The sequence below is a fragment of the Mauremys reevesii genome, linkage group 2 (genome assembly GCF_016161935.1).
Source record: "Mauremys reevesii isolate NIE-2019 linkage group 2, ASM1616193v1, whole genome shotgun sequence".
In the NCBI taxonomy this organism is placed as follows: domain Eukaryota; kingdom Metazoa; phylum Chordata; order Testudines; family Geoemydidae; genus Mauremys; species Mauremys reevesii.
The window spans coordinates 119,140,043-119,164,953 of NC_052624.1; the positions used below are offsets into that span (position 1 = coordinate 119,140,043).

The 24,911-nt window shown below is 40.3% G+C and overlaps 1 long non-coding RNA gene across 1 annotated transcript in view; it reads left to right on the forward strand.

Annotated features, from left to right (window-relative positions):
* Positions 1 to 866: 866 nt before the first annotated feature.
* The window catches only part of LOC120396747, an 82,223-nt gene continuing 58,178 nt past the window's right edge, over positions 867 to 24,911 (forward strand). Inside the window, exon 1 of the long non-coding RNA XR_005593339.1 lies at positions 867 to 952. This is a non-coding gene — a long non-coding RNA (uncharacterized LOC120396747). The remainder of the gene's footprint in view (positions 953 to 24,911) is intronic.

A 24,911-nucleotide genomic window follows, 5' to 3' on the forward strand; every position in this document is an offset into this window, starting at 1 on the left:
CTTATTGTCTTTTATTTTCATTTTAAAAAGAAATAACTTAAATGTTTCAGTAAGTTTTTAAGAAAATGAAGCCTAAAGAAAAGGTGGTGATTAATCATTAGAATCCATCAATTACCAGAAATTATTTCAATAAGAAAAGCTAGAAAGCTTTTTCATAAGGCATTTAGTAGGGGACAATATGTGAATTTGAAATAATTCAGAATATGTTTTCCAGTGCTATCACATTTTCATGTCTAAAGGGAAATGTCCAGATTTGTCCTTCTTTCTGCCATAGAGAGGGGGTCAATTCTTTTTTTGCTGCAGGTATGTATCTCAACCAGTAACATGCGGAATCAGGTGAAAATAGACCTGGGTTCTCACAATTTTGAGTCTTTTTCGACAAATTCTTACTCTTGAGACATGGTTTATAAGGCAAGAGGTTTTTTATATAGATATGCCAAACAGACCAAAACTACTCTGGACTCTAGCAAACAACAAGGGAGAGCTTGAAGCTGATGAGTAACACAAATCTCTTCAACCAACTGTCTGATTTATCAGCAAGCTATAGAATTGAGGGGGCGCGGAGGTTTAGTTTTTGACCCATTGCCACAACATTGCAACACAGTGTCACTTGGCAGGTTATATCATCTTAAGCATGAGTCAACATGATGTGATGAATCAAATTACACAAGCTGTTATGGAACATCATGATGCACCCAGAACCCTTATACAATTAGCTAGTCTGATGGCAATTTCCACAGTTTTATGCCAGTTGAAGCAAAAACTTCTGGAAAAAGGCCAGAGTGATTTGCAGCTGGAGACGCAGAATGCAAATATAAATGAGAGCCTGCTCCACCATGTTACTAGATTTTCTCTGAAGAGAGCAGCTTTGTCAGAGAACCGCAGCCCTTGCACTTGCATGATTAAGAACCTTTCTTTGGTTCATTATTGAGGATGAGAGACTGCTTTAAAGGTAAGAACAAGCCTAGACTTTTGCCCATCTGTTTGAACAATGTCTGGGCCTTTTTAAAAGTTAAAAAAGTGGGCAATGGTGCCTCACAATCTATTTGCTTCCACCAATCAGGCTGCCACTGAGCTTTCTTATTCCTTTACCTTTGGAGTGCAGCACTAGCACCACTGGCAAATGTGATTGCCATTTAAATACAACCCCATGTGCTCTGGAGCAAAAACGTGGAATGTGCTAGATTGAAATAATGTAGCAGTGGGCCTAGGAGAGAGGGTGCTACAGGTGTTGGGCTCCATCCCTGCTGTTTATAATATTAGAATTATTAGTATCATATATATATATATATATATATATACTAGTATATAATTATATTCCTCACCTCCTATGAAGATATCCAGTGCTCATTGGGGATGAGGCCAAGTACTTTGCTCCAAATGGCACTTGAACAAGACAGAAGGGCCAAGGATGAACTCTCTGTCCTTTCCACGCTCAACGTCAGCCAGAGAAGCCTATTGTGGCTCACCTCCCTCCTCAAAGACAATTCAGCTCAGCAGTAAGGTTTTCTGTTGAGAGGGAGGGAACTGGGTTTGACCTAGTGGGAATCAACAGGTTCTGATAATTGAAGCATTTAGATGCCTAAAGAAATCTCAGAACACTCTGAGCTTCGTCACGTTTGTCCCTTGTTTCTGTTTTCTTTCTATGCTTTTCAGGAGAATGACTCCCACCTCTTGCTTTTGGAAAGGTAAAGCATTCTGGATAATCATTCTTCAGATTATCACTGGCATTTGGAGAACATGACCCATGTGTTTGACATGTAGGCTTGCAGTAAAGCAAACTGCAGAATAGTAAGCAGGAACTTCAGACTAGAAGGTCAGGCAAAATGTCTACTATAGAGTAGTTGATCCCCAGGTAGAAGCTGGGAATGTAACTCCTGTGATGGTGTAACATTTGCAATATGTTAGGCACATTTTCATGAAATATTTGGTGCATTTATATTGGATTTATAATACAATTTTTATTCAACAGAAATGATGACTTTTAACTACTTCTATTTATAATATCCTATAAATTATTTTAATTTCCAAAGCTGAAAATGCATTTTCAAATGACTAATTTAATATCATTTAGCTGACTGAAGAATTTTCTCACTTTTAAAACACTGAACCTTAGTGTCAGCAATAAATAAGTTCATATTCATTTGCCATAATTTTGCAATCTGTTTGCATGAGTATAGTACCGATAGTATAATATTTTACTTCAGTCTTACAGTTCTCAGGATTTGACTGTCATTCAGTTTTGTGTTCTCACACTGAGATCAGTCATTTCACAATGCAACTGCATCAGCATCTCAGAAGATTAAATTAAAAATTGCATTTATATCGAGAGGAATTTACTTGACCGCACACAAAAGCACTGAAAGATACTTGCTGTAAAAGGGAAGGGAATAGATTTCTGTGTTATGTCCTTAATATCCCCAAATGCTTTGCAGAGGAAATAATATTTTGGGCCAGACTATGCCATCTTTTCTCACACTGAGTAGCATCTTATTCCACAAGTAGGCCCACTTACTTTAATGGGGCCATGTGCAGAGTTTGGCCAGGTCTACACTACAGAGTTAAGTTGATGTACTGCAGAAGTCTGTAATAAATATATTATTCACTAGATTGGCCCAGCTTTTTCAGCTCTCTGTTCTTCTCCACCTCAGAGGGTGCTGCCAAGGACTCTTCCCCTTCTGCCTCTGCAGCCTTGACAGGTGCTAGCAGGAACACTGCTTCTCCTTACCCAGGGCTCTCTAAAATCGGGCTGCCCCAGCAGCGCGGCGCGCCGCCGCGCCGCCGCCCGGTCCGCGGCGGTCTCCCCCTTCCCGCGGCTCTGTTGCCTGCTCTGGCTGGGCTGCGGTGCGGGTCGGGCGGGCGAGGCGACCGCGCCTGCGCGCGCCTGCGGGCTCTCCTTACCTCCTCCAGATAGCCACAGACAATGTTGGCTATTTGCTGCTCACTAGCCAGCCTTCTCCTTCACCACAATATAAGAATGGGAACTGAAAGCACAAACTTACCCTCCTTTACTACTCTCTGAAGAATTATATGCAGGAAGCTGTTGGAGACCTATTTCCTTCTTCCCAAATAAGTAGGAGATCTGGGGAATCAGTAATGATTCTTTGGGCTAGGGGATGCTGCTGAGATAATCTGCCCTCCCCAACTCTTTCTCTCTGACACACACACACACATGCACTTATACTTGGCAGCAGGAAAAGGATTTCTGGAATAAGAAAAGATGGATCAATACTGTTGTGAGGCCATGAGGACTGGGAAGAATAAAAGGGGAGCTTGTTGGAAGGGAGCAAGGATACCTATTCTAAAAAAAAAAGCACACCTTCAATGGAGAGATTTGATTATCCTTTTAAAGAACCATTTGTCTAATCTTTAGCTGAAAAGCCAGATACTACAGAACTTGTGTCAGAGTTCTTTTGTTTTTCAGTGATAAGATTCATTCAATATTGGGTCCCATTAGTGATGAACATAAATAATATCCCTAATTAAATACAGCTTCTAGGTGGGAAAGATGAAGAATACTTTTTCACATTCACAATAATCGAGAAGTACATTAGGTTGCATAAAAATGTGGGTTATGTGACACTAACAACATTCACGTAATGCACATGGAACTCTCTATGCTCACAGGGACTCCAGAGAAGGTCCTGTATAAGGGCTGGCATTTTGTTAGAAATGGCAAGTTTTAAATCAATGTCAGACTGGCTGAGGGGTTGTTAAAACAACAAATCCTCCTGACTGGTTTGCCTGGGACAGGTGTTTCTGAAGCAGATATTTCAAAGACATCAGCACCTCTTTGGCATTCTGAGGATGCATTGGTTCCTGTTTGTCCTGACTGCTAGTTCAAAGGACACTGTCAAAGCAGAGCTGCAGAACATTTGGCTTAACCTCTTTCCTCTCTTTCCCTCACTCCACAATTTATTTTAAATATCCCTCTGATCAGGAGAAGACTCAGGAGCTGCAATGTTAAATGTTGCAATCCTCATTTTGTCGGATTGAGTGATCCAGTGCATACACTTGCAGATGTCTTTGAAATGTCTTTTCCCTAAATGTCAGTATATAAATATATCTTTCATATTCTGTGTAAAACTAGATGCTGCTGTTATTGCTGTTGCAGATATATATGCAAGAACATATCAAGCCATTCCTCTACATTCTTTACTTCCTCACTTCTTATGAGCTGACAAAATGTTTTGAAATGTATGGTAGTACAACAATGATTGCAGTTGTGTTATCTGCAGAAGCTGAGGAACTAGGATATTTAGCAGTGTCATCCCAAATGTAAAGATCTTTTTATTTCCTTCCTCACCCAACACTTACTCTCTTCCAGTATAAACAAAACATAAAAAGCCCATTATTGAGGGTATGTTTGGTTCTGGATCAATTATCCTTGTCAGTTTCACTCTGAGAAAGTATTAGCTGGTTATCTCAGATTTGTTCATGTGACTCAGGGTGGGCTGGGGAATAATGACAACTGCCTCAGTAGCATAAAAGTACTTGGTCCTGCTAGTGAAGGCAGGGGGCTGGACTCGATGACCTTTCAAGGTCCCTTCCAGTTCTAGGAGATTGGTATATCTCCAATTAATAATAAAAAACAAAACAAAACAAAAAAAACAGGTAGTGAGGAAGGAAAAGGTAAATCAGCAATCTAAAATAGCGCTTTTGCTTGGCTGTGCCTTGTCCCTAAAATCCAAGCCAGTTTAAATTAAGTTAAATTAAATAATATGAAAAGACAAAATTCGACCTTCAATTACCTGTTCAGACATAATTATTTCAATGAGTTTGTGCAATGATTTACCCCCTTTGAAGACACAATATTTTAATTTGGAAACCCATGCTGGCAAAGTGTAATCCACTGTGCTTTGTATGCATGCGTTTTCAGATAACAGTATGGCGATTTTAAAGTAACCTCCATATAAAACTGAATAGATGCGAGGGAAGAATTTGGCCCTAAATGTCTTGTTGTTAATGACTTTTCATTGGCTCTAATTATGTAAAAGTGAACGTGGCTCCTACTGGTGTAGAGTTATTTGAACAAGGATGAAAGGATGTTGACTGGTACTATAGAGCTGACAGTGAGTGCTTAGATTGATGAAAAAAGTTGTCTAACCTGAAGTGTTGTGCATTTAAATAAGGTATTGTACTGTATGTTCTTACAAAACAGTCTAGATATATAATGTGAATAAATACAGACAAGAGGTATCCTTGAAGTTTACACAAAAAATACAGGAATTGTGCTATAATCAGGCTCACTGAGCAACTTTTTTTTCAGATACACCATTTTCACTCAAGATACTAATCCACTAAAAATTCTGAGACAGTTTTTGAAAATGATTCGGAATAAATTTTGTGTTCAGAGAGGTATTTGTTCTGAATACAAAAGTTGCTACCGCATAACCATCTTTTTTAAACACTTGCCAATTTTTCCTTAGATAAATCAATCCAGTTACCTTTATATTTTGCAGTGTTACTTAATATTCCCTAAATTTCTTATAGGAAACACCTAGAATATTACAAATACTGAGTTAAGATGATTCATTACCTAAGGCAATTGGCAAATTTTAAGTATAAATTATCACAAATTGAATGTTACCAACTCACAAAAGCAAGAAATTGAAGCATTTCAATGCAAAAACCTTGATCTTTAACCCATACTGCTGAGGCATCAGTCTTAGAATCATAGAATCGTAGAATCTCAGAGTTGGAAGGGACCTAAGGAGGTCATCTAGTCCAACCCCCTGCTCAAAGCAGGACCAACCCCAACTAAATCATCCCAGCCAGGGCTTTGTCAAGCCTGACCTTAAAAACCTCTAAAGAAGGAGATTCCACCACCTCCCTAGGTAACCCATTCCAGTTCTTCACCACCCTACTAGTGAAAAAGTTTTTCCTAATGTACAACCTAAACCTCCCCCTCTGCAACTTGAGACCATTACTCCTTGTTCTGTCATCTTCTACCACTGAGAACAGTCTAGATCCATCCTCTTTGGAACCCCCTTTCAGGTAGTTGAAAGCAGCTATCAAATCCCCCCTCATTCTTCTCTTCTGCAGACTAAACAATCTCAGTTCCCTCAGCCTCTCCTCATAAGTCATGTGCTCCAGCCCCCTAATCATTTTTGTTGCCCTCCACTGGACTCTCTCCAATTTATCCACATCCTTCTTGTAGTGTGGGGCCCAAAACTGGACACAGTACTCCAAATGAGGCCTCACCAGTGCTGAATAGAGGGGAATGATCACATCCCTCGATCTGATGGAAATGCCCCTACTTATACAACCCAAAATGCCATTAGCCTTCTTGGCAACAAGGGCACACTGTTGACTTATATTCAGCTTTTCGTCCACCGTAACTCCTAGGTCCTTTTCTGCAGAACTGCTGCCCAGCCATTCGGTCCCTAGTCTGTAGCAGTGCATGGGATTCTTCCGTCCTAAGTGCAGGACTCTGCACTTGTCCTTGTTGAACCTCATCATATTTCTTTTGGCCCAATCCTCTAATTTGTCTAGGTCCCTCTGTATCCTATCCCTACCCTCCAGCGTATCAACCACTCCTCCCAGTTTAGTGTCATCTGCAAACTTGCTAAGGGTGCAGTCCACACCATCCTCCAGATCGTTAATGAAGATATTGAACAAAACCGGCCCCAGCACCGACCCTTGGGGCACTCCACTTGATACCAGCTGCCAACTAGACATGGAAGCATTGATCACTACCCGTTGAGCCCGACCATCTAGCCAGTTTTCTATCCGCCTTACCGTCCATTCATCCAGCCCAGACTTCTTTAACTTGCTGGCAAGAATACTGTGGGAGACTGTATCAAAAGCTTTGCTAAAGTCCAGAAATAGCACATCCACTACTTTCCCCTCATCCACAGAGCCGGTTATCTCATCATAGAAGGCAATTAGGTTAGTCAGGCATGACTTGCCCTTGGTGAATCCATGCTGACTGTTCCTGATCACTTTCCCCTCCTTTAAGTGGTTCAGAATTGATTCCTTGAGGACCTGTTCCATGATTTTTCCAGGGACTGAGGTGAGACTGACTGGCCTGTAGTTCCCTGGATCTTCCTTCTTCCCTTTTTTAAAGATGGGCACTACATTAGCTTTTTTCCAGTCATCCGGGACCTCCCCTGATCACCATGATTTTTCAAAGATAATGGCCAATGGCTCTGCAATCTCATCGGCCAACTCCTTTAGCACCCTCGGATGCAGCGCATCCGGCCCCAGGGACTTGTGCTCATCCAGCTTTTCTAAATAGTCCCGAACTACTTCTTTGTCTACAGAGAGCTGGTCACCTCCTCCCCATACCGGGCTGCAGAGTGCAGCTGTCTGGGAGCTGACCTTGTCTGTGAAGACGGAGGCAAAAAAAGCATTGAGTACACTAGCTTTCTCCACATCCTCTGTCACTAGGTTCCCTCCCTCATTCAGCAAGGGGCCCACACTTTACTGAGTCTTTGCTCAGTAAAGAAGACATGAATTTTGACATTGAGCTCAATGGGAAGAGGATCAGTCCTATGTTTTCTAATGACTGTTTAGAGACCCTTATAATAAGCAGTAACTATGGGGTTAGTGAAACACAGCATTTTAGTTAGTGATGGGTACGTAGAATTTTAGAACTGGAAGGGACCTTGTAAGGTCATCTAGTTTGGTCCCCTGAACTCAAGGCAGGACTAAATATTATCTAGACCCGGGGTAGGCAACCTATAGCACGTGTGACGAAGGCAGCACGCGAGCTGATTTTCAGTGGCACTCACACTGCCCAGGTCCTGTGAATCACAATAAACATTTTGAATTGTTTTCAAGTTTTCCTCTTATGTTACTCTTAAGAGGTGTTGTATGTACTACAAATAATTAAAAGATGGTCCCTTAACATTTAAATTTATTTAAACAAATACAGTACTAAACAAATAACTATTGTTCTGTAGCTGCCAATTTATCTCCCCTTGAATGTGCCCCCCTTAATTGTTTTCAGTACAGGTGCACGGGTTCACAAATACCAACTTCCTTTGCCACAGAACATTTTTTTTTCATTAGACACTTAAAACTTTTCAGGCCATTTAACTAATGAAGCACACAGAATTGTTGCCAGGAGTAACTTTCGACCTCGGTCCTATTTTCTCAGAAAATAACTGCTTATGCACCCTATTAATTATTAATTGTTGCTATTATTATTATAGTCTATAGCAGCTGTAGTTCTCAAAGTTATGATTAGCATAAAAATGATGCTTACACAATCTCCCTATAGTTTCATTCAGTTGATTAACTCTAACTGGTTTCTCAGTAAGCCAGCCATTAATATTAACAATATTCAAAGACCTCAGATAAAATGCTTCACATGTCCTATGAATGGGCCAGTAATAGTTACTTAGTTAGCCACAGCTACTTCAGCTTCCAACCTCTTATTTAATGATCAACATACGTCATTAATTTAAACAACTAGCCAACAACTTTGATAAAGAGAACTATTTTAACATACTAGTAATAGTAAGAAAAACACACTACTGTCCTTACTTAGCATTTAGATAATTGTTTCTGATCACATTTAAACAGGAGTACAGTGTTAAAGACATGCTAATCACTACTTGTAGTTGCAAATACAGGCCTGATCCAATGCCCTTTTCATTGTCTTCATTGGCACAGGTACAGGACAAATTTTCTAAATGTTTTTCCATTTGGGGCATGCACCCTTTCTTGCTCTGTTTATACATCCCTTGGCACATTTTTGGGAAATGCTATAATTATTGTAATTATTAATAATTAAAATTAAAGAGGATTATACCATCTTGGCAGCCTGATACAGAATAAGTCAGACAGTAGATGGCTTTGGGGAACTTGGAAGTGTGCTGAAGAAGAAGAATGTCCAAGCAAACTTCTCTGAGATCTTTCCTGTTCCATGAGTGAAAGAAGACTGAAGGCAAAAGATTCTGGAAATGAACCACTGGCTAGGCTAGTGGTTTAGGGTGTAGGGGTTTGGTTTTGTGGAACATTGGTCCACCTTATATGGGGAGAGAGGGCTGTATAGTTTGGTTCGCCGCCACCTCTGTAGAAGGAGGACTGATCTCCTCAGGGACAGGTTGGCTAGAGTAATCTGTAGGGGATTCAACTAGCAGCAAAAGGGGAGAATAAAAGTGGGAAGATATGAGCATTCAGCACAAATTTGAGATATTGAGACCAAAATTAATCAAGGAACTGAAGGACATGAAGAGAAGAAATTTTTGAATTGCCTATACACCAACGCTAGGAGATTGAGTAACAAATAAGAGGACCTGGAATTGCTCAGTTCTGACCAAAAATTCAATCTCGTTGGTATTACTGAAACATGGTGGGATGATTCACATAACTGAAACATTAAAATAAATGGTTATAACTAGGGCTGCCAAGCGATTAAAAAATCATGATTAATTGAGCAATTAAAAAATGAATTGCAGTGTTAAACAATAATAGAATACCATTTATTTAAATATTTTGGATGTTTTCCACATTTTCAAATATATTGATTTCAATTATAACACAGAATACAAAGTGTATAGTGCTCACTTTATATTTATTTTTGATTACACGAATTTGCACTGTAAAAAACCAAAAGAAATAGTATTTTTCAATTGACCTCATACAAGTACTGTAGTGCAATCTCTTTATCATGAAAGTTGAACTTACAAATGTAGAATTATGTACAAAAATAACTGCATTCAAAAATAAAACAATGTAAAATGTTAGATCCTATAAGGCCATTCAGTCCTATTTCTGGTTCAGCCAATCGCTCAGACAAACAAGTTTGTTTACAATTGCAGGAGATAATACTGCCTGCCTCTTGTTCACAATGTCACCTGAAAGTGAGAACAGGTGTTTGCATGGTACTGTTGTAGCTGGCATCGCAAGATATTTATATGCCAGATGTGCTAAAGATTCATATGTCCCTTCATGCTTCAATCACAATTCCAGATGACATGTGTCCATGCTGATGATGGGTTCTGCTCGATAACAATCCAAAGCAGTGCAGACTGACGCATGTTCATTTTCATCATCTGAGTCAGATGCCACCAGTAGAAGGTTGATTTTCTTTTTTGGTGGTTTGGGTACTGTAGGTGCTGCATTGGAGTGTTGCTCTTTTAAGACTTCTGAAAGCATGTGCCACACCTCATCTCTCAGATTTTGGAAGGCACTTCAGATTCTTAAACCTTGAGTTGAGTGCTGTAGCTATCTTTAGAAATCTCTCATTGGTACCTTCTTTGCGTTTTGTCAAATCTGCAGTGGAAGTGTTATCATCCAAGACTGCTATAACATGAAATATATGGCAGAATGCGGGTAAAATAGAGCTGGAGACATAGAATTCTCCCACAAGGAGTTCAGTCACAAATTTTATTAATGCATTATTTTTTCAATGAGTGTCATCAGCATGGAAGCATGTTCTCTGGAATGGTGGCTTAAGCATGACGGGGCATGCAAATGTTTAGCATATCTGGCATGTAGATACCTTTCAATGCTGGCTACAAAAGTCCCAGGAGAATGCCTGTTCTCACTTTGGGGTGAGATTGTAAATAAAAAGCTGGCAGCATTGTCTCCTGTAAATGTAAACAAACTTGTTTGTCTGAGTGATTGGCTGAATGAGAAGTAGGACTGAGTGGACTTGTAGGCTTTTGCATTGTTTTATTTTTGAGTGCAGTTATGTAACAAAAAAAAATCTATATTTGTAAGTTGCACTTTCAAGATAAAGAAATTGCACTACAGTACTCGTATGAGGTGAATTGAAAATTAATGTTTATTTTGTTTATCATTTTTACAGTGCAAATATTTGTAATAAAAATATTATAAAGTGACAACTGTATACTTTGTATTCTGTGTTGTAATTGAAATAAATATATTTGAAAATATAGAAAAACATCCAAATATTTAATAATTTTCAATTGGTATTCTATTGTTTAACACTGCGATTAAAATTGCAATTAATCATGCTTAATGTTTTGAGTTAATCACATGAGTTAGCTGTGATTAATCGACAGCCTTAGTTATGACCTATCTGAGGAAGTATCAGGTGGTCAAAAGGAGAGGAGGCATGGTACTCTATGTCAAAGATGGCATTACCTGTTTCCAAGTCACCGATAACTCAGAAGAAAATCATCTTGAATACTTATGGCTCAATGTCCTTCCAGATAAAGTACAAGCTGGGGCATTAGTTAGTGCCTGCTACAGACCACCAAATCACACTAGGGAACAGGATAAACCAGCTCCTTATGCACCCATCTGTAATGTTCAGGCAAAAAAAGCTGTGTGATTGTGGGAGACTTCAATGTGAGTGACATCTGCTGGAGGTCTCATGCTGTCAGTACTAAAACATCCTTGGGATTTCTAAATGTTATCCATAACAATTTTCTAACCAAAAAGGGTTCCATCCAATACGAGGGAATTCTATATTAGACCTCATCTTGACAGTTAAAGAGGAAATGATCACAAAACTAAAAATATTAGGTTAGGTACAAGTGATCATGAATTGATCACATTTCTAATGTGCAAGCAGACTAAAGTTCAGAACAGATAATGATGCTGACATAAGACTTAGACTTCTGTAAGGCATTTGACTTGGTACCACATGATTAAAAAATTTATAAAATTAACACGGCACACATTAAATGAATTAAAAACTGGCTAAGTGATAGGTCCCAAAATGTAATTATAACAATTTTCCATTTATCGAGTGGGTGTGTTTCCAGTGAGATCTTGTGTGGATAGGTTCTTGGCCCTACAATATTTAACAATTTTATCAGTGACCTGGAAGAAAACATAAAATCATCACTGATAAAGTTGGCAGATGACACAAACGTTGAGGGACTTGTAAATAATGAAGAGGACAGGTCACTGATTCAGAGTGATCTGGATCGTTTTGTAAATTGGGCACAAGCAAACAATATGGGTTTTAATATGGGTAAATATATACATCTGGCAAGAATGTAGGCCATACTTAGAGGATGGGTGGCGGGGGAGGCTCTATCTTGGCAAGCAGTGATTTCAAAAAAGATTTGGGTTGATAATCAGCTGAACATGAGCTCCCAGCATGACACTGTGGTCAGAAGAGCTAATGCAATACTGGGATGCATAAAGAGGGTAATCTTGAGAAGGAGTAGAGAGGTTATTTTGCCTCTGTATTTGTCACTGGCGTGACCACTGCAGGAATACTGTGTCCCATTCTGGTATCCCCAGTTCAAGAAGGATGTTGATAAATTGGAGAGGGTTCAGAGAAGAGCCACAAGAATGATTAAAGGATTAGAAAACATTCCTTATATCGGTAGACTCCAGGAGCTCAATCTATTTTAAGAAAGAGAAGGTTAAGGGGTGACTTGATCACAGTCTGTAAGTATCTATGTGGGAAACAAATATTTAATAATAGACTCTTCAATCCAGCAGAGAAAGATATAACCTGATCCATTGACTGGTAAGTTGAAGCTAGACAAGTTCAGAATTGAAATAAGGCATACATTTTTACTGTGAGGATAATTAAAAATTGGAACAATTAACCAAGGGTTGTGGTGGAGTCTCCATCACTGACCATTTTAAAATCAAAACTGGATGTTTTTCTAAAATCTGTGTTCTAGGACTTATTTTGGGGAAAATCTCTGGCCTGTGTTATACAGGATATCAGGCTAGATCTGTGCAATGGTCACTTCTGGCTTTGGAATTGATGAATGCAGCTCAGCACTGGAATACACTAGAATGACAAAGCTTTTCAAACTTGTGGTAAAGTACTGCAAGTTCTGTTTCCACTTTCACATAACATTTGAAAACAAAATAGAATGTGTCGTGACCACTCTGACAATCTTTCTGTCTTCAGGATCTGCGTACTTCTAGTGTCTGAACATACCTTATTGCGAGAGGTTTAGCTTTAAGTATTGCATTTAAAAATGACAGCTCCCATTCAGAGAGGTGCCAGCTTTGTTCAATCCGAGAGATGTGAAAACAGTGACACATACTTAGAAAAAAAACTGTTCTGAAAAAATATTTTCAAAAAAAGTTAAAATGGAACCTTTTTTATTTTCACTATTCTGAGCTGCAAACCCAGTAATAATAAATAAGAAAATATAATACATGCTTTGCAGTTACATAACATCTCTAATCTGCAGGTCTCAAAGTGCTTTTAGAACCATAACTTAAACACTATAACACTTATGTGAAACCAGCATTTTATATGAATTTTGCAGATAGGTAAACTGAGGCACGGATAAGTCACTTTGCCCAATGCTACAGAAGTTGTTAGTAGCTTTGAAAACATTTGAAAAATTGGTGTAAGAGGAGAAACATATGAAAGCATGGAGGAATTAATTTTTCATACTTTTTACTGTTTTCCAATGACAACAGAAATTTCAAATGCTTGTTCTATCTGACCTATCTCAATCTTTATCACACTAAACAATACTGGATTAAATAAACTGCCTATGTGTGAACCTCAAAATGCTCCTCTGGAGAAACCACAACTTTCATCCAAATATAGATTTTCTATCTTTAAATCAAGAGTGCTGTGTTTTAGTTTTTAGCAGAGGTTTGTCAGACAAATTCTGTCCCCAGTTACATCTGTACAATCCCAGTGAAGTTCCGCATATGAAACTGAGGACAAGAATTTGCCCATACTTGGTACAAATGATGTATTTTTTAAATGCAAGTACAATTTACGTCTTGTGTTGTAATAACTACTATGAATAAGAAAGGAAGATACGTGATTTTGTGCTTGTTAACAAAATCTTCCTGCTCTGTTTCACTTTCTTCATTTTATATTTGTCAAATGAGGTAAACTGACAGTGTGAAAGCAATTTAATAAAAGAAAAAGTGAACCTATGCCAGGAAACCTATCCACATACCAGTAGTAGAACTGGATTAACATGTTATCAGCATGCCTCAGTGGGTCACAGGTCAGAATACCGGATTCAGGACACACTGTTGAGAAATGGGGCAGACCCACCCCAAACTGGTGATTATTCTTCCATAAATTATACCAAGCCATTAACAAAAGTAAACTTCTGTCTCACCACACTGGTTAACAAGAAGTCATAAATATAGTCTCCTTAGGCATTCCAGCCCTTATTTCATCATCCAGACACTAGATATTATGATGAATGGTTATTTAAAACCAATGTACTCAAACAAAGGTTTCTTCTAATCCCAAGTGATCAGCCATATCACTTGGGATTAGAGTGATCTCAGCCATAGCTCAGATTTTACCCAATAATCACACTGTTGCTAATCCTTTAGTATCTAATATATAAAGGTTCTTTTATAAAATTTGCAAGAGAAAATAAAGAGGAGAGAGTTAAAATGGTCAAAGAAATCAAATACATACAATCATTATAGAGTTCCTGTATCAGATTTGAAGCAATGATGGAATAAACTGCTGGCTTGTAAAGTCTCTGGTAACTTCCAAAAGATTGGAGGGTCCTCAGTCCATTGGTTGTAGTGTTCCTTTTAGTGCAAGTCCATAGTCCAGAGGTCAGAGCAGGAAAGAGGCAAAATGGAGATGCTTCCATGGTCTTTTATACTTTCTCCTATGTGAAGGCAATGCTCTCAGTCTTAGTTTGTGGAAAATTACAAGCACAAGATGGAGTCCGGGATCCCATGAGCAATTCACATGCCCCTGCATGCTTTGATGACTCATAGCAGGAGCTATTACCCATATTCTGGCTAAGGTGTTCACAGGAAGGCTTACCAGGAGGAGATGAGCTTCTTCTATGGTCCATTGTGGGAGCTAAGTATTCTTTGAGGGGCCATTAACTTGAATAGTTCATTCACAATGTGCTAGCCAGACTGGATGTAAATTATCTTGTGGGTGTTACCCCAGGAGCAAACACATTTGAAATACTGAAACATAGTCAATATTCATAACTTTAGATACAAAGATGATATATGCATAAAAACAGGATAATCATACTCGGCACATCATAATTCTTCCATTGACACCTTACATGATGCACTTTGTACAAGATTTGTTGCAATTATCGAACAGTGGCAATATTAATGATATAACTGGTCATGTTTTAATCAAACAGCATCACACATGTTCACATAAAATAACACAGAGTCTAAAGAGAAACCTCATCCCATCCAGATAAAGTAATACTAATATAGCCCCCGAACGTTTCTACCATTTCTCAGCCTTGTTCCTAAGATTCATTTCCCCAAGTCAATGTCCCCAGCTAGCAGTGCATGATAATGGACAGCACTATAGAACCAATATTTGTCTGAAAGTTTGTAAAGTGCCCATCATGCTTCAGAACTTCATTCATCCACTTTTCCCCCTTCCCATCCTTCTCCCTTGCTGTTATCCTCTTCTCCCTTTACTCACTTGCCTTCACACCATTCCTCTTTCCCACTGCACACATCTCCCTGCTGCAAACCGAACAGAAAATAAACAGCAACAAAATGTTTGTACTATAAATAAAATAAAGATATGAACAACTGAACAGAGAGGACCTATGAAGTCAGTGGGGATCCGTGCAGAGCCTCACCCACAAGAAATAAGTTACAGTTGCCTTGTAACAAGTGGGAGGTGGAGACCCAGGACAGAGAACATGCAGTCAGGATGAGTTAAATGCATCCAGTGGTTATTTTCCTCATGCAGCTGGTTATCAACCATTTCAAAATGAACAAATGGGCCCCCTACTGGGGCTCAAATACTTTTCAAAAGAACAGTACAGTGCAATGGCAGAAATCCACAGATGTTTTTATTGGCTTCCAAGACAGCCTGGAAATAGAAAACACTACACAGAAGGTGAGAATGCACAGTAATTAGGGTTTTAAAATGTAAACTATAGGTGAGAGTTCAGCTCAAGTACACCAGGCATGGCTCTTATTTACAAAAGTATTCCCAATCTGAAGAGTATCTGATAAGCTGTGACTATTTAAATGAGACCCATTCATGAAACTGTGTTGTGATGTGTGCTTGCAATATAGACAGATATCCAGCAACTCTCAGTGTGTAGGACTGAAAGAGCAACTGTAGTACTGTACATAGCTATATCTACCACATTTCTTCCTTCACTTAAGTGCATTTTCACAAATCTTTAGCATATTACTTTACAGGATATGCATGTCACATTCTGGAGTGCAATCCATACTAGTCAGGGGTTATCATCACTTGCCCTGCAACCTTATATCCCTCAACACTTTGCTGTTGTACCTTGTAACCTGGGTAACTCACAACCAGCCTACCCTCATGCAGGTCACATCCTAAGTATCTGTGTATAGCTGCATCTCTGGTTCCAGCAGCTCTGACCCCAGCAGCCTGCCAGTAACACACAAGTCACATTCTGGCTTCCACCAGCCTTGGTTACTTCTTGGTGGATGAGCCCAACACACTACCAGTCCTGAATTTCCCCCAAAATGTATGTTCTGCACTGTCTAGCCCTCTCCTGGGCAGTTCAGCTATTAAGGGTCTATTGCCCCTGTAAAGGGTCAATATTCAACAGGCTGCTACTTAACTGGAGTTACTAAACTGTTCAGTTTAAACACAGCACTGGATTGGTTTAGATTAAAAAAATAAAACAAGTTTATTAACAAAAGAAGATAGGGTTTTAAGTGAATTCAAGTACCAGGCATTAAAGTCAGACATGGTTATAAGAGAAATAAAGATAAGACACTTTCTAGTAACTAAAACTCAACAAACCATACTTGTTTCAAGGTAAAATCCTTACCACACGTTCCCAGCAACAGGGACTGGCCAAATTCTCAGGTCAGGAACTTCCCCCCCCCCACATCCCCTCGCAAAGTCAAAGGGCTAGTTCTTCTTTCTTTTTGGGTGGAAGAGAAATGATTCAGAGTGTTTTTGCCCCTCACTTTTATAGTCCAGTCACCCTGCAAAGTGGATTTTTCTGAGGATTACCTCTCAAAGGAAAGTTTATTCAAACCATAAAGAAGGCAACATGGCGTCTGGTGGTGAAGGAGGCTCCATGCTCTTTCTTCTCACCTGTGTTTGCTGAAATGCAGATTTGCCTTGTCACCTGCCGTTTCCCCACTCTTGCTGTCTCAAGGACCCTGTTTACTACTTATATGTAAATTGAGGTAAACACACTTTCCGTTGTTTAGGATAGACCTGTTTAACAACTTTTTTCTAGTCAGGGATGTGTGGGTTTGAACACGTGGTAACAACATAATACAGGGGGAATTTATAACTTTACATATAAAGTTGCTACATATATTTCACCATTATATTATTGAACAGGGAGGTATTAGTTTTCAAGTGATACCTCACAAGGCATATTTTGTACAAAGATTTTTACAGTAGTGTGCAGGCTGTGAATACAAGGGTGCTTTCAGACACAATGCATGAAAGGAAAGCTAAACCATGAGGGGAACATTTGGATTGCTCTACGTCATCTATTTACAACTTTAATCTTTCTTATAACAGCAAATGCATACTGACAGTGCAATAGCTCCACTTACCATGAATCAGGGAGCTAAAAAATTGTCAGGCCAGGCCAAGGAACCCTTCCTAATTCCTCCATTTTTGTCTCATAGGAAGCATGCAGCCCATGCTTAGTGTTTCAGCTCTTCTACACAATTGTTTTTTCCTCCTCTTTCTGCCCTGCAGAAGTGAGCAGGAGTCCAAAGGGAATTTGAAAAGAGAGAATAAAGCAAAGTAGAAACTAGCACGCTAGTGAACTGTGAAAGCTAGCTCTATTTCCTCAGTATGCAGTTTGGAGAAGAGTGCATCTCAGGCTGCTGGTCCCTGTCTGCCACACTCAGACCCTGCTTCTTTCCAGCACCAGCCTGTGGCTGCCAGTTTGCATATGTCTCAGCTTCTCTCCTTCAGATGGCTCTCCGTGCAGCGCCATCAGCAGTAGTTTCCTTCTAAACTGTGGACGAATGGGCCTACAGGAATTACTTCTGCCAGGTCAGCAGTCATGTTATGACATGTTGAGTTTGATCTGTCCCTTGTCCCAGTGGTTCTCTCCTGAAATAGGGATCTGCACCCGCTTCAGGCTTTTCTCACTCTGTGCTTCATTGAGGGCATTATCAGTTTCTGCAGACTACCAGCGACTTGCCATCACTTCATTCTCTTTTTGTGAACAGCAAGTGGCCTGGGATTCGCGTTTGCTTGTTCTGTATGTTGTTACATCTTCTCTTCAGGTTCAGCTACAGCAACACAAACCCCTTCCCTAGAGCTTATGGGGCTTGATTCCTGAGAGGTGCCTGGAGTGCTTAGGTCTCATACCATGATATCCACCAGCTGATGAGTCTCAAGAGCGTAAACAACAGCATCTGCACCTTCTTCCTCAAGAGACCTGATACTACAGACCTGATACTACTACTACTACCTGAGCCCTCCTTGCTGACTTAAAGTGATGGCAGGGCTGGTAGGATCAGGACATTGTTCTGCACCATCTTTAGTAGTAGGAGCTAACCTGTGGCCTGCCTGAATGCTTAGAGTCTATGATCTAGTGCTCCGTCTTCTTGGGGATTGAGCAGCCCTACCTGAATGTTAGGCAGCGTAGTGGACCCCAGTAAGGCTGCCATTCCTTATATCTGAAGATTAGAGCTACTGGAACTAATTTATATCATGTAATTTATTCCATGAGTTTTGCCCATTTTTCTGTTGGCAAAATGTTGTGAACAAACTGATTATTTTTATAAACGTATTTTGTCAGATGAACAATTTATGTAAACCGACTTCACCGATGGATTGTTGTTGAACTGTTCGCTTCAGCTATTCGCTGTGCACTACTCATTCTTCATGCTGAGTGAGTGATTACCTAAGTTGCATAGGATTGTTTCTGTTCCCTGACTGGATGACTGAAACTTTTAAAATGGAATAATAAATGAATAATGAATGACGAATACTCTTGTTCACACATGAATAGCCTGGTTTGCATGGAAATACTGGTATTTATATTTCTCTCTGCAAGCTGGCGTATTTTCAAGTCCCTTCTGGAAGCACCTGAAAGCAAATATTCTCAGGGTGGATTATTTTAAGCATTAATATCCCAGCACCATTAAGCATAAGTGTACTTCCCCTGAAAATTTTAACTGGCTCCTCTTTTGCCATCATTGGGAAGGTATCTCTCCATTTCTCAAACCCTTTCATAAAATTGCCTTCAGTTTTGTTTCACATTAGGCAATGATAGTGCAGTTCTCTTGCTATTCTATTACATCACAGTGACATCAGCACGATCTGGCCACTCCCATTGGTATGGGCTATCTTATATTTTGTTGTGCCTTGCAGTTATGAACTTAACATCTACATGGCAACAGCAATACATTTAGAGATAATCTCTGAGTAGGTGTGACAGCTGATAGAGTGCCTATAATGAATCTGTCCAAACCTTAAACATGTATATAAAAATTGAAGAACACTGAGAGATAGATTTTGCCTGGCCTTTTCCTGTATGTGTGAGGATTCTTTCCCCCTTGCACAAGGACTGGTCTGAATTAAAGTCTTTGCACTCTCCTGAGGTTAGGGACTGCTCCTTTCTTGTGCCTCCTGGGAAGATAGCCATCCCAATGGGCTCTTGGGGGATGTGGTGCTAGCCAGGTGAGCTGGGGAAAGCATGCAGTGTCTTTCCAAGGTGAGTTGCCGTGTGTGTATGTACCCCTTTGGAATGGTGCGGTTCCCAGTGCCTCCAGCACAGGTCCAGGCATTAAAGGTACAATCTGACCCTAAAAAATCAAATTCCTATTCCAAAGGTGCTCAAACCCCACAATGATTAACATACTTGGCAATCATTTTTACACTGAAAAAATCCACCAAGGGATTAGTGGGGAGAGATAGCTCAGTGGTTTGAGCACTGGCCTGCTAAACTCAGAGTTGTGAATTCAATCCTTGAGGGGGCCATTTAGGGATCTGGGGCAAAAATCTGTCTGGGGATTAGTCCTGCTTTAAGCACAGGGTTGGACTAGATGATCTCCTGAGGTCCCTTCCAACTCTGATATTCTATTATTAGTTTCCTTTTAAAATAGTTAAGGGTTGGGAGAAGGCAAAGTGGAGTTCTGCTATGCTTCACTTGTCCTCACTTGCTTAGGAACCTTCGGGGCTGCTGGTCCCAAGGTGCTCTAACTCACGTTGGGCCAGGCCAGTACAGAATCATGGAGTTGTAACTGGCTCCTCCCTCCCCTGCACTGTGTGGTGATTGGACACAAGGGAGCAGTAGTTTCCCCAGGAATTGAAATTAGGGGGGGTGTTCGAATTTACAGGGGGGGTGTCAGGACCAATGAGATATATAAAAGAGATATGAATAAAGTAAATGTTTTGTTAGGATTATGCAAATTTAACATAAGAATAATGCAGGTTACACCAAAACACATAACAGGTCTAGATTTCTAAAAAAAATATACATTTTTAAAAAAGTATTTAATTTAAATTGACTTTTAAAAAGTAAGCCATCATGGGGTAAGAGGGAATATCCTCTCACGGATCAGTAACTGGTTAAAAGATGGGAAACAAAGGGTAGGAATAAATTATCAGTTTTCAGAATGGAGAGAGATAAATAGTGGTATCCCTGAGGGGTCGGTACTGGGACCAGTGCTGTTCAACATAGTCATAAATGATCTGGAAAAATCAGTAAACAGTGAGGTGGCAAAATTTGCAGATGATACAAACCTATTCAAGATAGTTAAGTCCCAGGCAGACTGTGAAGAGTTACAAAGGGATCTCATAAAACTGGGTGACTGGGCAACAAAAATGGCAGATGAAATTTAATGTTGATAAATGCAAAGTAATGTACACTGGAAAACAATCTCAACTATACATACAAAATGAAGGAGTCTGAATTAGCTGTTACCACTCAAGAAAGATCTTGCAGTCATTGTGGATAGTTCTCTGAAAACATCCACTCAGTGTGCAGCGGCAGTCAGTGATTCCCAACATTCTGTTTGCTTTTTTAAAAAGAACAGGAGCACTTGTGGCACCTTAGAGACTAACAAATTTATTTGAGCATAAGCTTTCATGGGCTACAGTGCACTTCATCGGATGTAGCCCACGAAAGCTTATGTTCTTTTTGCAATACAGACTAACACGGCTGCTACTCTGAAACCTTTGCTTTTTAAGAAAGGGATAGATAATAAGACAGAAAATATCATATTGCCTCTATATAAATCCATGGCACATGTACACCTTGAATACTGTGTGCAGATCTGGTTACCTCATCCCAAAGAAGACATACTGGAAATGCAAAAAGTACAGAGATGGGCAACTAAAATGATTAGGGGTATGAAACAGGCGAAGAAATTAAAATGACTGGGAATTTTCAGCTTAGAAAAGAGACGACTAAGGGGGGATATGCTAAAGGTCTAAAAAATCTTGACTGATGTGAAGAAAGTGAATAAAGTAAATGTTTTGTTAGGATAATCCAAATTTAACATAAGGAAAATGCAAGCTACACCAAAACACATAACAGATCTAGATTTCTAAAAAAATATATAATTTAAAAAAATTTATTTAATTTAAATTGACTTTTGAAAAGTAAGCCATCATGGGGTAAGAGGGAAGTCCTCTCATGGATCAGTAACTGGTTAAAAGATGGGAAACAAAGGGTAGGAATAAATTATCAGTTTTCAGAATGGAGAGAGATAAATAGTGGGACCACTCCTATTCAACATATTCATCTGGAAAAATCGGTAAACAGTGAGGTGGCAAAATTTGCAGATGATACAAAACTATTCAAGATAGTTAAGTCCCAGGCAACCTGCGAAGATCTACAAAGGGATCTCACAAAACTGGGTGATTGGGCAACAAAATGGCAAATTAAATTCAATGCTGATAAATGCAAAGTAATGCACATTGGAAAGCAATCTCAACTATACATACAAAATGATGGCATCTGAATTAGCTGTTAACACTCAAGGAAGAGATCTTGGAGTCATTGTGGATAGATCTCTGAAAACATCCACCTCACGTGCAGCAACAGTCACAAAAGCAAACAATGTTGGGATTCTTTAAGAAAGGGATAGATAATAAGACAGAAAATATCATATTGCCTCTATATAAATCCATGGTACGTGCACACCTTGAATAGTGTGTGTAGATCTGGTCACCCATCCTAAAAATATATATATTGGAATTGGAAAAGGTACAGAGATGGGCAACTAAAATGATGAGGGGTATGAAACAGGAGGAGAGATTAAAGTGACTGGGAATTTTCAGCTTCGAAAAGAGATGACTAATGGGGATATGATAGAGGTCTACAAAATCTTGACTGGTGTGAAGAAAGTGAATAAGGAAATTTTATTTAATCCTTCACATACAGAAGAACTAGCAGTCACCCAATGAAATTAATAGGCAGCAGATTTTAAAAAAACAAAAGGAAGTATTTCTTCACACAATATAAAGTCAACCCAGGGAACTCTTTGCCAGGGGATGCTGTGAAGACCAAAACTATAACAGGATTTTAAAAAGAACTAGATAAATTCCTGGAGAACGGGTCCATCTGTGGCTATTAGCCAGGATGAGAGGGATGCAACGCCATGCTCTGAGTGTCCCTAGCCTGTTTGCCAGAAGCTGGGAATGGGCAACAGGGGATGGATCACTTGATGATTCCCTGCTCTGTTCATTCCCTCTGAAGCACCTGGCCTTGACCACTGTTGTAAGACAGGGTACTGGGCTATATGGACCATGGGTCTGACCCAGTATGACCATTCTTATGTAAAAATTAATTATAATAAAAATGTTTAGTACAGAAACTCCCCAACATAATGACCTCTCAAGATAGCAACAATGTGAGATAACAACCTTGGCAAATACTGCATTTTAAAAATCTTGGCCTACTGGGAAACATTTATATAAGTTTCCATTCCCAGTCACAAATATAGCATTCTGGAGCAAAGTGACTAAAATATAGTCCAACAAACAAATGTTTATTTAACATGCCCCTCACTTTTCCCTCCACCGCACTCCACTCTCTGGTGTTGTCCTTAGTCAGTGGAGACTCAGAGTGCAGAGGTGCTTTCACGTGAGTACACCTTCCAGGTGGGGGACAAAAAGGCACAGTTCGCTCTGGCCACGGCTGTTCGTTGTGCCACCGTTCACTCCACCACTCTGTTGCCAATGGCCCTGCACAGTCACCTTCTGCTGTCACCTACCACTGTGACCTCTGTGAGTTGGTCTCTTGAGGTTCCACCAGCTCTCAGTGATTTCAGCTGAGCTCTCAGTGCGGGAACCTCACTGCTAGTGCAGTCTGGGCTGTCTCTTACACAAAAACACTGTACCCACAGGAACACTGTCCCCACAACAGGACTAAGCACTTAAACCTGATTGTCAGTGATTTCAGCTGCAGTGGTCACTTAACAGAACAAAAGACTGTCTATGGAGCCTAATCAGCTCTGTCTTTAAACAGTGGAGAGGGACAGGTCCCCACCCTCTCTCTTGATGCCTTCAAATCATCACAGATTAAGTACAGTTCTACTGCCCTTTACTCATACAATAAGAACAACATTTCATCCCCCCTTCCCCCACATTCAAGTGGTTTGTAACCCAACCCCAGCCAAAATCTATCACTTGGACAACACAGCTCTGTTTGCTGGATACCTAGGTAGATTAGGTGCGAATGTAAATACAATCTGGCCCTGAAGCGTTAGCCCCCAGCTCATCACTAGCTGTCAGGGAGAAGTATCAGAGGGGTAGCCGTGTTAGTCTGGTTCTGTAGAAGCAGCAAAGAATCCTGTGGCACCTTATAGACTAACAGATGTTTTGCAGCATGAGCTTTCGTGGGTGAATACCCACTTCTTCGGATGCAAGCAGTGGAAATTTCCAGGGGCAGGTGTATATATAAGCAAGCAAGAAGCAAGCTAGAGATAACGAGGTTAGATCAATCAGGGAGGATGAAGCCCTGTTCCAGCAGCTGAGGTGTGAAAACCAAGGGAGGAGAATCTGTAATTGGCAAGCCATTCACAGTCTTTGTTTAGTCCTGAGCTGATGGTGTTAAATTTGCAGATGAACTGGAGCTCAGCAGTTTCTCTTTGAAGTCTGTCCTAAAGTTTTTTTGCTGTAGGATGGCCACCTTAAAATCTGCTATTGTGTGGCCAGGGAGGTTGAAGTGTTCTCCTACAGGTTTTTGTATATTGCCATTCCTAATGTCTGATTTGTGTCCATTTATCCTTTTCCTTAGAGACTGTCCAGTTTGGCCGATGTACATAGCAGAGGGGCATTGCTGGCATATGATGGCATATATTACATTGGTGGACGTGCAGGTGAATGAACCGGTGATGGTGTGGCTGATCTGGTTAGGTCCTGTGATGGTGTTGATGGTGTAGATATGTGGGCAGAGTTGGCATCGAGGTTTGTTGCATGGGTTGGTTCCTGAGCTAGAGTTGCTATGGTGCGGTGTGCAATTGCTGGTGAGAATATGCTTCAGGTTGGCAGGTTGTCTGTGGGCGAGGACTGGCCTGCCACCCAAGGCCTGTGAAAGTGTGGGATCATTGTCCAGGATGGGTTGTAGATCCCTGATGATGCGTTGGAGGGGTTTGAGCTGGGGACTGTATGTGATGGCCAGTGGAGTCCTGTTGGTTTCTTTCTTGGGTTTGTCTTGCAGTAGGAGGCTTCTGGGTACACATCTGGCCCTGTTGATCTGTTTCCTTATTTCCTCGTGTGGGTACTGTAGTCTTGAGAATGCTTGGTGGAGATTTTCTAGGTGTTGGTCTCTGTCTGCGGGGTTAGAGCAGATACGGTTGTACCTCAGTGCTTGGCTGTAGACAATGGATCTTGTGGTGTGCCCGGAATGGAAGCTGGAGGCATGAAGGTAGGCATAGCGGTCGGTAGGTTTTTGGTATAGGGTGGTGTTAATATGACCACCACTTATTTGCACCGTGGTGTCTAGGAAGTGGACCTCCCGTGTAGATAGGTCCAGGCTGAGGTTGATGGAGGGGTGGAAGCTGTTAAAATCATGGTGGAATTTTTCCAGAGTCTCCAACTCATTTAGGGTATGGCTACACTTACAAATCTGCAGCGCTGGTAGTTGCAGCGC